At 43.5% G+C, this 16,199-nt stretch overlaps 1 protein-coding gene across 6 annotated transcripts in view; it reads left to right on the top strand.

Moving 5' to 3' along the window:
- The first annotated feature begins 6,796 nt into the window (after positions 1-6,796).
- Positions 6,797-16,199, top strand: part of RALY (RALY heterogeneous nuclear ribonucleoprotein) — a 272,388-nt gene continuing 262,985 nt past the window's right edge. For all 6 annotated transcript variants that reach the window (XM_034787281.1, XM_034787276.1, XM_034787279.1 and 3 more), the window contains exon 1: positions 6,797-6,966. The gene's annotated coding sequence lies outside the window, so the exon portion shown is untranslated. The remainder of the gene's footprint in view (positions 6,967-16,199) is intronic.

The following is a 16,199-nucleotide window of genomic DNA, read 5'->3' as shown; positions in this document are numbered from 1 at the left end:
ATGTGCCCATACAATTTTTTTGAAACTTTTAAAAAAGAAAAATACTCCTTTCCCCCAGCATCTTTATTGGTTGTAAAGAGATTTGAGATCAAGGAGTGGAAGATGCTATACAAAGATCTTATCCGGTTTGTCAAGCTGGTCAATTTACAGGTCAATTAATGGCAATTGACCATGCTTAAATTCTTTCAAATATTCTATCAAGAAAGGCTGCCTCCTCTATCAAGGCAATCTCTTTGATTGCATCATGGTGCCATTCTTTCTTCTTTTTTAAAAACGTCATTTCGTTTAACATTTTTCTAAATTAAAATAACAATTAAATAACTTGTTTTTTGTAATAAGGCATAAGAAGCTAAGCCTGTTGGAGACTATAAAGTCTTACTCTTTTGTTACTGTTCTAATAAATCTGTGCTCTAAAATATTTGACTATTTTTGACATTACTTGACAAGATTTGACTGGTTGGTTGACCAATTATTTTTGGACGGGTCTATTGTCCAATCCTACCTTAACTCCCATTGAAATCATGTCATAGCTGGTGCATGGTACCTTTTGTAATGGACCCAACAGTAAAACTACTAATATACAAGATGAAAACCAGACAAGACCTTGTCTGTGCTTGGAAATGTACCCATTGCTGGTCTCAGCAGTGGGGGCTATTGAGTGGGGGGCTTGAAGGCAATTTACCTGAAAGTGTAGATAGGACAGTACTGTTTAACCCAGCAGCAATTCCTGGCACTCATCAGTAATGGGTACAAAGCCCACACAGTCATCCTTACTAGGCAACCTCTTGTCCTGAGAGCATTCTAAAGCACACTCCAGTACATGAATACACTTCTGCTTCACCTTTATTGGAAATACACTTCTGTTAGGCTTTTGTTTTGTTTTGCCAGACCCTTGTGTGGTTGCTTATGACAGGCTTCACTATTCAGGAGGCACAAATCTCTCTGGAGAACTTGAGAGGGAAAAATAGAATCTTCTCTGTATTGGAATTCTTAAAGTCTATTGTTGCAGATTTGCTGCTATGTAACTTTGGAGTGAATTCTCTTTTTGCTCTGACATTGTTTGCTTCGTTGTTATTCTTTCTGTACCTAAGGAAGAAAATTATAAAATCATTAAAAAGAAAGGGAAAGAGTATACAACTGCCCTACCTCTGTTCTCCAGAACAAAATCAAGACCAAAGGACTATAGTCAAGGATATCTTAGGGAGGGAAGACCCAAACATTTTAAGAGTTCTAAATACATTTTTGAAGGTTTAACTTCTGGTCTAGATTTCCGAGATTTTCTAACTCAGTTTCTAGAGGAAAGAAGCACCAGCGGGGTAGAAGATGGGCTCAGAAAGAACTTTGTGCTCATTTTTCCTAATCACTCTGGGAGGTCAGTGAAAAGCAAATGAATTGTTAATCAGCTACATTAGAAACAATTAGCTTTGGGATCTCATATTGCACGAGGGACAAAGTCCTCTCCTCTCCTGCTGTGGTCATGTACTCCTGACTGAAATGTGTGTTGATCAAGAGTAACTCCACTGAAGTCAATGCACAGTCCCTCCCCTTGAGGCAGTGTTTCTCTGCACAACCCCCAAAAGGCAGGGGGAGGGTCAGAGGCAAAGAATCCTTCCTAAAGCTGTAGAACAGGAGCAGAATTGCTGTACATCTAGTCTTGAGTCCAAGGTGCTATCCCTCTGAATCCACCAGCCATTCTCCCCTTCAGAGTTGCAGCTCCCCTGGCCCCACTGCTCACCCATCCCTTCCTTATGCCTCTCCCTGAACACTCCCCCTCTGTGCTAGGATTCAGAGACACACAAGGAGCACAGTTTCATGGTGCAGACCCCTATTTCTACATATGAATAGCGCTGGTCCCACACGTCCCTCTGTGAAGGAAAGGACAGGATCTGATCCTTAATACAGTGGAGACGTTAATTTAATGTTATATTTTCCTCCTGCGATGGGAATGGGAGTGTGGACTCTTGGGTTCCATTTCCAGCCCTTCCACAGATGTACTATGTGACCTTGGCCAACTCACTTATTTTTGTTGTTAATAATAATAATAATTTGTTTTCCTAGCCAGGGTGTCATAATATTTTCCGCTCTGTAGGAAAAAGTCAAAAAAATCCAACCAACCCTGGACAATCAGTCTAGGGAGAAGATTTCTCTTTGTGATCAAAAGTCTTAACTTCAGAAGTATCCCTGCAGCATCTTTGAGGGGCACCTCTCTGCAGCGTTATTAATAAGAAAAAAAATGGTAGATGTTAAAAAGTAAATACTTTCCCTTCCATGGCAAAAGCCCTTATCCAAAGAATGATTTCATCCATTTTTCCTATTAATTGATAATACCAAATGCTTTCATGCTGCTTTGCATCCATAGATCTCAAATCAATTTACAAAAGATGGTAAAAACTGACTAGGACTGGTCAAAAAATTTCCATCAAAACTGTTTTTGATGGAAATTTGGATTTTTTGAGTGAACATAACTCCTGTGGAAAATATTGACTTTCCACAGAAAGATATTTATTGACAAAAAAATGAAAGCCCAAAAACTATATATGTAAAAAAAATTGGATAAATGCTGAAAGATTTTTGGCCAAAACCAAAAATATCTTATTCTAAAATGTCTGCACTGCCTCCTGGGAGTTGTAGTTCAGTTCCTCACAATTGTCCTTTGAATCAGGATCCGCAGCTTGACTACATCTCCCATGATTCACTGTGGCCATCTGCCTATTGTGGTTCTGGGAAAATGGTGCTCTGGCACTGTACCTGCCATAATTCATGGCCTCCCCTCATTAAGAGGGGAGGCCATAGTGCATCATGGGAGACGTAGTCCAGTCAGGAAGCCCCGCCTAGAGAGGCATCATTTCAGAATTAAAAGATTTTGACTTTCAGCTGAAGTATTTCTTTTCTTTGCTCAGTCTGACATCCCCCACCCCACTTTTTGGCCAGCTCTAATTGCAATCCCCCTTCTATAGATAGAGAAACTGAGGCTCAGAGAAATGTGACTTGTCCAAGATCATAGACAAAGACAGAGCTGGAAATAGAGAAGTCATTTAATTCACAGCTCGATAATCTACTCTCTGGATAACATTTTCTTCAGACAATAGCTGACTGCACATGAGAAAAATAGACACTTCCTTTCTCAAGAGTCTACTATTGTGTACTACTTGTGTATATGTAAGCAGAGTCAGGATGAGCTCTACCCTGACATCTGGTGGTGAATTATGGCAAGGGTGGAAAAGAACTTCAGGGGCTGATCTTGTTTGCATAGGCACACCCACCTGCCTAGCCTGGGACAACAGCACCTGAAAGTGGTTACTTTGGCTGGTGTGGGATCCCCAGTTTCTCTGTTATTGGGGCAGGAAGAATAAAGTGTTGTAACCCTGATTCTATGAATCAAGGCCAGTGGAACTGTTGTATGACAGAGGGACTCACCATTAACTAAGTAGCACTCGCTAGACAAGGGGCATGGGTTACAATCCCCAGTGAATGGAGAGAGCCTAGGGAGAGGCATTTGTACCTGATAGTATGGGTGCCTTTTGAGGGCCTGAAACACCAATTGCACCACCTTCCCCTCTCCACTGTTAAAAAGCAGAGCTAATTTTGATTCTATTAAGAGTCTAATTACAGGCAGCTATGCTGACTTCACTTTGGGCCAATAGTGCACTAGTACTGGGGCTCCCCTACTAAAAGCTGAAATCACTATGAGCTGAGATTACTGAGTGCTGTATTAACTAGTGGGGGAGCTTGAAGATTTATTGCTAAGCGGTGAGCTGAGCAGTTTGTGGGACAGTTGGTGTGGCACATGGGATGGCAAGCAGAGCAGTTTGTGGGACAGCTGGAGCGGCGAGTGGGACGTGAGTGGAGCAGTTTGCGGGACAGTTGGTGCGGCCCATGGGACGGCGAGCGGAGCAGTTTGCGGGACGGCTGGAACGGCTCACAGGATGGCTGGAGGAGAGTGGCTGGTGGAGTGGAGCGGCTCGTGGTGAAGACGGCAGCAGAACCCCATGGAGAGGCGGGGCAGTCGGCCTCGGACCATGTAAGGTGCCCCTTAATACCCCGCATGCCCCTTTCTTCCCCCCATTTCCACCCAGGCTGGGGCGGGGGGTAAGACTCTGCAGATAAACTTTTGAACTCTGGGGCTGCACTGACCAGGGACAGAGACTTTTGGGTTGTTGGACTTTTGGGACTTTGGGGATGGGTCTTTTGCTCATGGTTTGTGCTATGAATCCTGTTTGTGGTGTTTTCCCAATTTAATGCTGTCATTTACCTCATTTTATTAAACATTTTCTGCTATACTCAGACTCCGTGCTTGCGAGAGGGGAAGTATTGCCTCTTAGAGGCGCCCGAAGGGGCGGTATGTAATTGTCCCAGGTCACTGGGTGGGGACTCGAGCCGGTTTTGCATTGCGTTAATGAAACGGAAACCCTAGATACTGAACCCGGACCTTGTTGCTGCCAACTCAGATGGGCAGAAGGGTTACATATATACCCTGACATAGCCACATTACTAGAAAGCACTATGGCCAGTAGCTCCTTCCATTGGTAGAAAGCACTGTGCTCAATACTGTTTGCATGATCAAACACTAAAAGACCAACATGGAATCAACTAGGAAACCCAAGAAAGGAGCTGACTCTATCTTGACTGTTAATTATCCATTCACTCCTTTCAGGTATCTCAAATGCTCCAGTAATGGCTCGAAACAGTGCACATGGTAAGCGGTAGCATTAGGGAATGGTACTGCAGTACACACATGGATTTCACACAGGAGAGTCATTCCGAGGTGAAGTTCACTGTGCCTAGGACTGCATTTGGTCCATTGCAATGCACCAGAACACTTCAGAACTTTGAGGCTGATCTCATCACCATTACTCACAGGAGTAATCCTCAGTCCTGCACACAGTCCCAGAGTCTTCAATGGCACTACGCACATGTATCAAGGTTACTCCATTATATTGTATTATTTACACACGAGAGGTGATGGTGACACTTCACAAACAAAAGAGATGGGGTGGAAAATCTTAACCCTATTGAAATCAGTGGCAAAACTTCAGTGGGGGTCAAGATTTCACCCATGGTTCCTATCTAATTTAGGATTCTCTGTAGCAGCCACCACTGTACTATCCTGGCCCAAAGAAGCAACCATCTGAGCCCAATTCTGCCAAAAAATGTTAATTTTTTTATTTCACTAAGACTTCTCACTCGAATAAAGGTTTTCAGGATTGGACCCTGATTTGCATAATTAACCCATGGAACACTCTTCCGCAGGATATTACTAAAGCCAAGAGATTAACAGGGATTGCTAAAGGGTTATTTATTTATGAATAATAGCATATACTTAGGCTTGGAAGGATTCAATTTTATTGGTAAATGTCAATTTCACCATACACATAAACCAATGAAAAATATTTCCATTGATCATAATTGAAATTTACAGACAGACAAAGTAAGAAATATGCTGCTTGAGAATTTATTAGTTTGCTTTAAGGCTATTGACCTTGTATATTTTGCCATGTGATGTTGACCATTTGTGTTGTAACAGTTACAAAGCTGCAATTTGTTGCATCTCAACATCTATGGTCATTAAATAATATTCTGCCTCCCATAATTTCCCAGAACTCTGAAGATTTAAACTGATGAAAATAACAAAGCTTAAACACCAAGATATTATCTGTCAAAATTATAACAAAAAGCAAAAGCAAATTCTGCCTTGCCTACAGGCCAGCTACCATTACTTTACACAGGGGAATTTTAAACATAAAAGGGATATAAACCCTCATTCTTCAGGTCATAAGTCAAGGTATAGCTGAGAGGAGATAAGAAAAAACTTCCCCAGTAGGCAGACAATTCTGTAATTGTGCTTTTTCATACATCTTGCACCTTTTTCTGCAACATCAGGTGCTGGCCTCTGTCACAGACCAAATAGTGGGCTAGAAAGAGCCTGAGTCTGATCCAATCTGGCAACTGCTATTTTCCTAAATTACTTGGGTGAGTAAACCTCGCACCACTGGGCCCCTTTTAGTCTGTTCACCATGTGCTTGATCCTGCAAGCCCATACTCATTTCAGTAGTCCTTGCTCACGCAAGAAGTCCCATTCATTTCAGCCGAGCTACTACCCTGAGTAAGGAGAACTGCTCAAGTGAGTAAGGGCTCTCTGGATCAGACCCTACGTCCATGGTGCGCATTGGGACGCATGGATAGAACTGAGGCTCTTCTCTCTGCCATAGGAGTTCTAGGCTACGTGGGCTGAGCTGTGCGTCTTGCCTGCAGCATGCCTGCCCTGCTGGGTGCCCCCCACTGCTAACCAGCCCTCTCCTCTGAGGAGCAAGCCAATCCCTTCTTGCAAGGATCCAGCCATTGCCACCCACAGCAAGTGCAGGGCAATCCAGCAGGAGGTCCCACTGTGATTACATTGCTCACTGAAGGGGATCACATCTGGGATACAATCAAGCAGAGATTAGAACTAAGCCTCAGCAACCAGACCCCTCCTCCCTGCTCTGGTTTTCCTCCCTCTCCCCCATTTGCTACCTTTAGGAGCTGGCCTTTTCCATCAGCAGTCTGGGGGAGAGACGCTTCCCCACTCCCAGATGCTGGGCACAGTCAGACCCTCCCTGGTGGGGGAGGGCTTTTAAAGCAGTGTACCACCCCCCCACCCACCAGCTATGCGCCCACTGGGTGCTTCGCAGCATCTCTGCAAGGCAGAGGAGAGGAGACTGGGAGGCTCTTTTCTCCCCCCTCTGGCTCCGGCAATGGTACGTGCTGCTGGGAGGGCTCTCAGCGGCTGGAACTGAGCGCTGCTGCTGTCAGTGTCTTCGCAGCTCCCTAGAGTTGAGGACAGGCGCTGGCTTGGAGGGGCAGCAGTAGCTAGGGCTGCTGCTGCTTTTCTGTGCGTGCTGGGCTGGGCTGGCTTTCACTCTTTCCTCCTCCCCTTTCTCACTCACTTCTTCTTCTTTGACATTTTTACCTCTGACATTTTCTTGCTTGGTGAGTATTTTTTCTTCTTCTTTCTTCTTGGGCTGCTTCCCCCCCCTCCTCCCCCTGAGTCTTTTTCTTTTTCTAAATTAATCATGATTTTTAAAATCCTCTTTTCAATAAAAGGTTTATGGGATTTTTTTTCTTTTAAATCAGACCCTTTCTGTCTCTTTGTTTCTGCTACTTGCAGTGTGAGGTGTTGGAATTAAACTCGCTTTCTGATGCACCCGCTGATTTTTTCCTTCCTTTGGTCCCTCTTATTTTTCCTTTTAAAAAACAAAATACGCTCCCTCTTTTAAAAAGTCTGTTTTGAAAGTGGGTTTGTTTTAAGCTCTGCTCTGTGTTCAGAGGCATTTGTCCTTCTTGTTGCAGGTGCCAGTGTTTGAATGCTGTGTGTGGTTTCTTCTTTCTCTTAACTTTTAAATTTTTGTGCCCCCCCCCCCTGCTTTTTTTTTTTCTTGGATATTACAGCCTTGCGTCTTGCAAAAATACATAGAATCTTCTTGGAAGATATTTAAAAAAAATGGATGTGTTGATGGAAATGAGAATTCCCCCTCCCCTCCTTTTTTTTTTATTTTTTTTTTAAACTGTTATTTGGAAGTGATTTTCTTGGGAGTATTGACCTGACTCAATGTTTTTCACCTGTCTAGTAAGGTGGGGAGAACAGGAAGGGGGAAAGACGACGGAGGCGTCAACAGCTGTAGGCTGGAGGATGAGAAACTTTCATGTTTCAAAAACTATCTGTGTGAAATCCTGGCCCCACTGAAGTCAATGGCAAAGCACCCATTGACTTGAAAGGGGCCCAGATTTCATCTGCAAAGTGTGGGATAAAACCTTTTCTACCTTAATCCACTATGAGGGAAACAATAAACCAGTTCTGATTGGATGATATACCATTCCCTGTGTCTCAGCGCTATACTGATGGAAATATATCGACCCAGGTGTGTCTGTGTTTTTTGTCATGTATCTTTGATGCTGGATTTGCTTGTTATGTTCAAAAGAACACTTCTATCCATTATTGCAATCAGAGGTGCTGTTTGGAAAAGTAGTAGTGAGTGAAATGATAACAGGTTATCTTATCGCTCTTGTAAAATTTAAGCCCTGTGCTCTCTGTGGCTAAGATTGCTATTGTGCCTGTTGGAACTTATTTAAGATGCTTTGTGCTGGCTGAATAGACTCTGAATGTCAACTTGAACCACACCTGAACAAAAGTGCTTTCTTTGTAGCAAATGCGGGCTTGAAATAAATCTTTCGCCTGTTATTGTTAAAACTCTTTTTTGTTTTTTGTTTTTTAAGCAGTAGCTTCCTAACATGCCATAGTTGAAGCTGACAGGTTGCCACTGCTACTGACAATTTCAATGTCCATTGGAGACGATAAACAAAAATCCACTTTTCATACAAAATTGCGCTCTCAACGGCTTGGTTGTTTTTGTTGGATTCCGTTTGAGTCCGGTTTCCGATTCTGGTTTTATAAACCAGATTAGAGAGAAACTATGCCTATTTATAAAGATATTCCCACATCTAATCTTTTCCATGCCTGATGACCTTCTGTAAACTAAGACACCAAATTCATCTGTATGAACATGAATCTTTCTCACATGTCTTCCTTTACTGCAAAGGGAAACAGAGAACTGTCGATGATTTAAGCTTACTTCTCAGAAGGTTGCACTGAGCTTCAAACTGAGGCTTTCCCACTTCCCTGCAGACTGTCCATGCTTGGTAGCTCTCCTCTTTGAACTTTAAAGGGTGGAGGGCTTTAAGGCTGCATTTGACAGCTCCTGAGGCAGGATGCATCCTGTTTCATATTAAACAGGTTATTATTGACTTGCCTTTTGTGAGTAGGTGCCATAAGTGTGCTAATCAATAGCCTATGTCAGTGTGTGGTGCCCAGGAGGGAGCTGTTATGGGAGACATCTGCATGACAGTGGTCTCCCGAGTGGGAGAGAGCAGTGCAGTGGCTCAGACCTGTATTCACTAAGGAGCTAAATCCCTCAAGTCTAGCCTATCTTCCCGTCTTAGATTAAGGGGGGACATTCAGCTGGATTTTTGTATCATCTCATTTTGCTGTTTCTTATGATTTGGGTCTCATTTTATTTGGGAAAAAGTTTCATGTCATTGGACTAAAGACAGCAGGTACGGAAGGAGCTTCTAAGCGATGTAGAATTTCTTGCATCTTTTAACTGGGATTTCTCTTTCATCCCTGAGGGAGGGGGGAGATGACTAAAATGCACATATTGTGTGACCAAAATCTAGACACTGTTGCACCAAAGTAGTGTAAAAAGAAAAAAAGCTCTTTGGAGTAGGTAGGTTGTAAAAGATTCTAATGACCACTTGTCATAACGATTATTCCTATATGTTTTTAAGACTTTTTTTTTTTTAAAGCAGAATTAGGCTTGTTTGAACCTGAGATCTTTCTTCATGAAGTGAATATAGTAAGACAGGTATTCATTTAGTTCTCAGTGCTGTGCCAATGAAAGATTGCCTGTATGTTGGCTCTGACTGTCAAGATAACATTGTCAGTGGATTTTAAGGGAATGGCAAAGCAAAGAAGGTGTGTCTTTTAAGAACCACTTTCTTTAGAAAAGGCAGATAATAAGCAGTGATTTTAGAAGAATGTTTTACTTACAGATTGTAAGGGGAGGATTAAGTCTCTCAACTGAGACTGGCTTGTGTGAAATAAGACTCAGTCCCTCAAAAAATAAAACATTCTCCGCACCAAGAGACTCTTTAGCTACCCGTGCACCAAATTATTAAGTAAAAGCAGCAGAACTTTCTTTGATTTGTGTTCTGTATTGATGGCTGCATCGGGAACTTTCAGGCCTAGAATTTTATATCTAGTCAAAGGAAAAAGCCTCTGGATGTAAAATCTCAGCAGCTCCTTGATACACTAAAGCTACTGTAGATTTTTCCAAAATGTTAGTTATGCATATCGGAGATGACTGAGCTTCATTTGAAGAGATCCAAATCTCTTCCTTTCCCCCGCTAAGTCACTCCCTTATGTGCTACTCTGGACAGGATTGCATTCTGTTATTTGGAGAAACACAGAAGGAATTTATTTTAGAATTAAAATGTGTGTCTGCGGGTTCAGGCTTCAATTGAAAGCTAGTCTGAAGACATTGTTTGATTTGAAACTAGGAAGTAAAGATGGAAAGACTGAATATATCTAGCAAGTAATACATGCTGGGGAAAAAAACCTGAAATAATGAGCTGAACAGAGCTAACTCTAGGATAAAATGTCACAGCAAATGGTTTATAAATTCATAAACTGTACTAAGGGGGAAAAGGAAAATGTTTCAGGCAAATAACAAGCTATTTTCTCATAACTATAAAGTTTTAATGAGCTAGTTTAAAATATAATCCTAAATCTATACTTTTCAGACCTATATTCCTAGCGGAAGGTTAATCGGTAGAATTCATGCTGATCCGAATCCAACTGAATAGTAAAGAGAGGCTCTTAGGAGAATCTGAAAGCCAATAGGCATTTTTCAGACCTGAGTTATGTCACTTTTTTTAGGATGCCTGAGGCCATAGCATTTTAAGAAGACGACAAAGCTTTTGTTTTCAAGCTGGCCTAGAAAAATGCAAGGGATGAATCCAAAGAAGGTTTTCAGAAGTTGTCATTTGTGATTAAGTTGATTTTGCTGTTGCACAAGAATGCAGCACTGTTCCTTGGCATAGCTTGAACTTCCTCCTCCCCCCACCAGTACCAGTTTATTTGTAATGTACTCTAATGAATTCAGGCGAGTGAGAGTATCTAGTTCCTCTGACTCAGAAGTTTATATTGAATTAGGGGTCAGATTTCTGGTAGCTGCATCGCTGATGTAAATGTAATTATGCATAATTTACAGAAGATGGGATTGAGGTGACATGAATGCAGAGACTGACTTAAGAGCAGCTTTCTGGCATTCTACAGATTTAACAAGTGAGCGTAAGTTTATGGTTTTACAGGTGGGGGCTACCTGTTAGGATCGGAAACTGAGATCTTCAAGCAAAGGATTATAATGACATGAAGTGGGACGAAGGAGGACTGTTTACTGTGCACATTCTAGGTAACCCTCCATTCCTCTACAAATGAGAAACATTCATGCCAATTGCAAAGAGCCCTTCAACATTTTTAGACATTCACGAACCTTTCTTGTATCTTCATCTGATCCATGCAGCCTAAGCCAGCCATTGTTAGTATCCTGTTTCTGTTAGTCTGTGAGCAGGATCCAGCGGCCGTTGATGTGAACGGGAATCTTTCTATTGACTTCCATCGGGTCAGGCCCTGGGGCCGGTGAATAGACCACGTATACAAAGACTGTAAAGCTGGATCTGAGCTCTGTAGGATTTTAACAATAGATGAGAGAAATTATCTGTGTTTTTAATAAAAGTCAAGTACTAGGAGTATCGGAGAGAACTGTTTCAATTTTAATAATGAGGCGAAAGCTGAGGACAGGTTGCTGCTTCAGAGAGCCCAAAAACTCATTCTTTAGATTAGCTATGTTAGATAGGTTGTGATAGCTTTAAAGGGGCATAAATACAACCCTTCAAAGCCACCTCATTAGTGAAATTACGAAGGAGGTTATAATGCTGCAGAGGTCAAGTTCTAAAACAAACTCATTCTCCAAGGCAGCTCTTCCTTAACGGTGTACATATATATTTCACTATAAACGGTCCTGCTTGAACACACAGAGGATGCTAATTAGTGGGACAACCCTTTCAGGGGAGCGCATGAGTCATATTTGAACCAAACAGGAGTTACACAGACAGAGTAGGCTCAGCCTCCAACTCTGCCACGCAAACTCAAAATGACAATCATTTTCATTACTGATCTTATCAGGACACTTGTGTCTTTCAGTCCAAAATCTTTGTGTTGGACGTGTCTGTCTGCACAGGGATCAAATGAATTTCTGCAGCTGCTATTTCCACTCAAAAGGGCTTGTCTCTTCCTTTTTCTTGAAAAGCACAGGCCAGAACCATTTCCAAGCCACTCTTTGTAAGAGTCAGAAACTGGCTAATGGCCTAAAAAGGAGACGACTGTTTCTCCTCTCTCCCAGAAGGGAGAAATGCTAAAGCATACTGGATTCAGTCTTGCCTCCGATGGAAGTCATTGGGAGTTCTGGTATTGACATTACAGGGAGCAGGACTGGTTCCGCTTTGGGCCTGATATTGTAGCTTTCCACTCCTACCCTAAAACTAGGGTTTAGAACCCAGTTTCCCCAGTGCCACAAACGGCTTCCTTGTTCCTCTAGTGCATCTGTTCTTCTCCTTTGGAATGGTTTACTAGAGACATTGCATGAGTTGTCTTCTTTTCTTGAAAAAAGATCTCTTTTAAATCAAAGGAAAGTGAATGGCATTTGTTTATTAGAAAACAGGAGCAAGTTAAATGGCATGGAGACCTTTAGGCTATGTCTGTCTCTCCCTGACTAATACGAATAGTCTCTTATTGAAATCTGCAGCATCAACTCAGCATATGCTGCTACCACAGGAGATTAGAAACTGACTGGGGTGCTGCTTCATCATTCAGATTCTTTCCCCAGCAGACAGCTTGGGCTCTCTACTACACTATGGTAATGTAACAGTGTATGTGTCTCAGATTGCTACTACAGGGAGCTATAAGAAGGATAAATGAACAAGGGTGAGGGTACTAGTAAGTTCAGCTCCAACTCCTCCACTATCAAAACCCAAACACTAGTTAGGCCCAGCCTTTATGCTGTGCCGCTTCGTATATTAAGGAGAGATGCATCATGTTCTTCCACGTGGAGTCCTGCCTTTCAGTAAACGAATTAAACATGGACATGAAGGTGAATAGTAAAATCTCCAGCCAGAGAGAAAATTTCAGTGTCAATACATGCAACGATGATGGGCACCCATATACGAAGCCAGACCTATACAGTCAGAATTTTTTTGTTTGTTTGTTTTTTTTAAAGAGTTGATTACATAACGAATTCCTTGGAGGCAGGCCCATATCTTCTAGCATGGGGGAGTGTGGGCAGAAGCTGTTGTTACTAATGCCCATCACCCTGGTATCTAGATGTCCTGGTACATGAATGCTTTACAAGACTTAAGATGAGACATTCACGATCTAACTAAGAGAAGCCCAAATCCCAGGCTTGCCTGCTGACTTCAGGTTTGCTAGCCCTTTGGGAAAGCAGGATTTGGAGGGGTCTGGACAGAAAAGTTCATCTCCATCTCCTTCTAGTTCTGCACTCAGTTATATTTCCACAGGGAGTGAATTCCAGAGGTGTGGGCCCAGGACTGACCGCAGCTCTGTCAAGTGTTCCCTTCACGTGTCAAGTTCTCATGTTCCAGAGAAGCTCAGATCATACCCTGCACTGCTGCAGTCCTAAAGAGATTTGTACTTAGACCATTTAGAGCTGTATATACAGCAACCAGTTCCTTGGCTTTCACCTGGGGTTTGATGCGCTCCTGTCTGCTCCTTCACTCAATGTGGACTTGTCAGCCTTCAAGGTAGACCTAATTAGAACAGCCCAGGCAAGAGGATATGAAGATGGGGGGTGACTGAGGCAAGAGCTAATTAGGAAGGAGTGCCACCTGATGGAAGCCTCTGGGGGAAGTGAATTTGTTCCTAATCAGGACGTACTGAAGCACAGTGGAGATGCTTCAGAAGTGGTGGGTTCTTTGGTGTTGGCATAGGATAGGTGGGAAATTTAGCAGTCCCTCACAAAATGATATTCCAGAACTGCCAATGCTGCTTAGCCTCAATGCTAATGTTACTGCTGGAGGCCAGGCTTCAGATGGGCTGTGTCAGACAGGTGTCACTGTGTCTGTATGAGGTTGTTTGGTTACAAGGGAGTATCTGCTTGTGGCTATTGGATTGTGGCAGGGTGTGTGTTAAAAAAGAAACACAAAGCTGCTGTGATCTGTCCAAAAACTCCAGTTTGTAGAAGCTTCTGTTTGGCTCCTCTGTAATAGCTCATAGTTAAGTTAAACTTGATTTGACCATGGATCTTGCTATTGGAATTTAGGACCTAACTGTGCATCCCTTACTCATGTTGGTGAGCCTTACTCACACTAGTAGCACTATTGCACAAGTGGGCCTTGAAGGTTTTGCTAGCACATATGGTCCCCTCTAAAAGTTAGCTGGGATGAATACTGCCAGCACCTGTAATGGCAGGATCAGACCCTTAGCCTCCAAGAGACCTCCAGGAGCAGACTCCTGTGCCCATATGGAGCCCTGTTAGTTCTTATGGCAAGATCACTGTCCTAAACCCTGGAGCTGTAATTCTCTCTGTATTAACTGAATGCAAGAAAGAGCTGAGAGAAGTGTGTGATGGTAAAATTTCACCAAAAGAGTTTAGTATGGATTGAATATTCAACTGTACAACATCAAAAACACATGAACATCTTATATGGGAATGGAAGGTTCTCATCGTGAAGCAAAATAAGATGTTCTCCAATAATTTTAATGTGGTGTAAATAATATTTTTCCCTAGAGTATATTTATTAACAAACTGTAGCTTATTTTCTTCTGGAAGCAGAACTGCCCCCAGTGTTTTTTGGGGACAGAAGGTTTATAAGCTTTTCATTACAATAGTTCCACAAAAGGTATTAAAGCTGGTGTCTTGCCTCATAGGCATGAGGGTGGGTGAACTCTTGCCTCTCCTCAAAGAACTGGGACCTTTCTGAGCCCAGCCATTAGCTGGGTAATATTTGCTTAGGAAAAAATGCAATTCCTCTGTCAGCTTCCATCCAGGCTCCTGGGCCCTGATTACTTGTTTATTTTGTGCAGCTTATCGAATCACTTTGAAGACCAGGCTAAGCATTGATCATCTCTTATGGTCCTTCCTCTTTGTTCTGTCAGCAAATGTTACAAAATGGACCTTAAATTACCTCTTTTCCAAAATGAACAGGCCCTGTATACTCTCAGGTGGTGGAGCTCTTTCATCTGAAGCATAAATCGGGTAGCATCTACTCCTGCTGTTGGGAGGGCACTGAGGAGGATTTCAAGCAATGTTTTCTTTACACAGCCAGGCTTTGCGGACAGGCCCAAAGGCAAGCAGGGGTGTGATGAAAACAAAGAAATGAGGCACCAAAGTGCCATTTACTTTCATGATGATTAAAAAAAAAAAGCAAACTCCGAGTGCTTGAACCACTGCACTGGGTCCCATCTACAAATGGCTCACTCTTCCTGTATTGCAACAGATGAGCCTTCATGCAAGCAGGGGAGTGGTCCCGCTACTGTGGGGAACTTTCCTGGCTTATACACTCCCACTCCCTTTACCCACAGGCCTGCCTGACCTCAAGGGCTCCCCTTCCACTCTCCTGTGTGGCAGAGTCTTGGTAACCCCAACAAGGCTGGGCCCAGGATTCCTGGGGTGCTTGACCCCCAACCCAAGTGTTGTGGTCACTTAGGGGAGGGCTAGGGGGTCCCCACTCTGGAGTGCTCCCTCCGTACTGGACACTTCCCTGACCCACTGATCATTACATACAGTTCAAAGCAAATACAATTTATTAATCAGCAACCAATTAAAAAAAGAAAAAGAAAAAATGGGAAAGGCTAAAGGAAAACATGTCACCCCGCTCTGTGGCATGGGGACATCACAACCAGCATCTCTGGAATGTGAGGCCTGGTCTACAGTGGGGTGGGGCGGGGGTCGATCTAAGTTACGCAACTTCAGCTACGTGAATAATGTAACTGAAGTTGATGTACTTAGATCTACTTACTGTGGTGTCTTCACTGTGGTAAGTTGACAGCTGACGCTCTCCCGTCGACTCCGCCTGCGCCTCTTGCCCTGGTGGAGTACCGGAGTCGACGGGAGAGTGCTCGGCAGTCAATTTATTGCGTCTAGACATGATAAATCAACCCCTGCTGGATCAATCACTGCCCCTTGATAGGGTTACCATTCGTCCGGATTTACCCGGACATGTCCTCCTTTTTGTGCTAAAAATAGCGTCCGGGGGGAATTTGTAAAGCACTCAAAATGTCCGGGATTTCCCCCCTCCTCCGGCAGAGCAGAGCGAGCAGCTGGGAGGGCTGCAGGAAAGTCCCGGGCTGGACTCTAGAGCAGCTGTAGAGGAGCCGGATCCGCCCTGCATTCTGAGCCGGCAGCTCCCCCCTGCAGCCCGGTCCGGCAGCACTGTGCAGGGCCAGGGACCGGGTTTTGTTGTGCTGGGGAGCACAGCCACGTGTCTGGCTCGGCTCTCACAGAGCCCAACACCCTGTTCTGAGCAGCAGGGTAAGGGGGCCAGGGGGCAGGAGAAGGGGCAGGAGGGGGCAGTCAAGAAACGGGGGGGGGGGG

The sequence above is a fragment of the Trachemys scripta genome, chromosome 12 (assembly GCF_013100865.1).
Source record: "Trachemys scripta elegans isolate TJP31775 chromosome 12, CAS_Tse_1.0, whole genome shotgun sequence".
In the NCBI taxonomy this organism is placed as follows: domain Eukaryota; kingdom Metazoa; phylum Chordata; order Testudines; family Emydidae; genus Trachemys; species Trachemys scripta.
The sequence above is the reverse complement of the archived record's forward strand: the minus strand, read 5'-3'. Positions and strand labels throughout refer to the sequence as shown.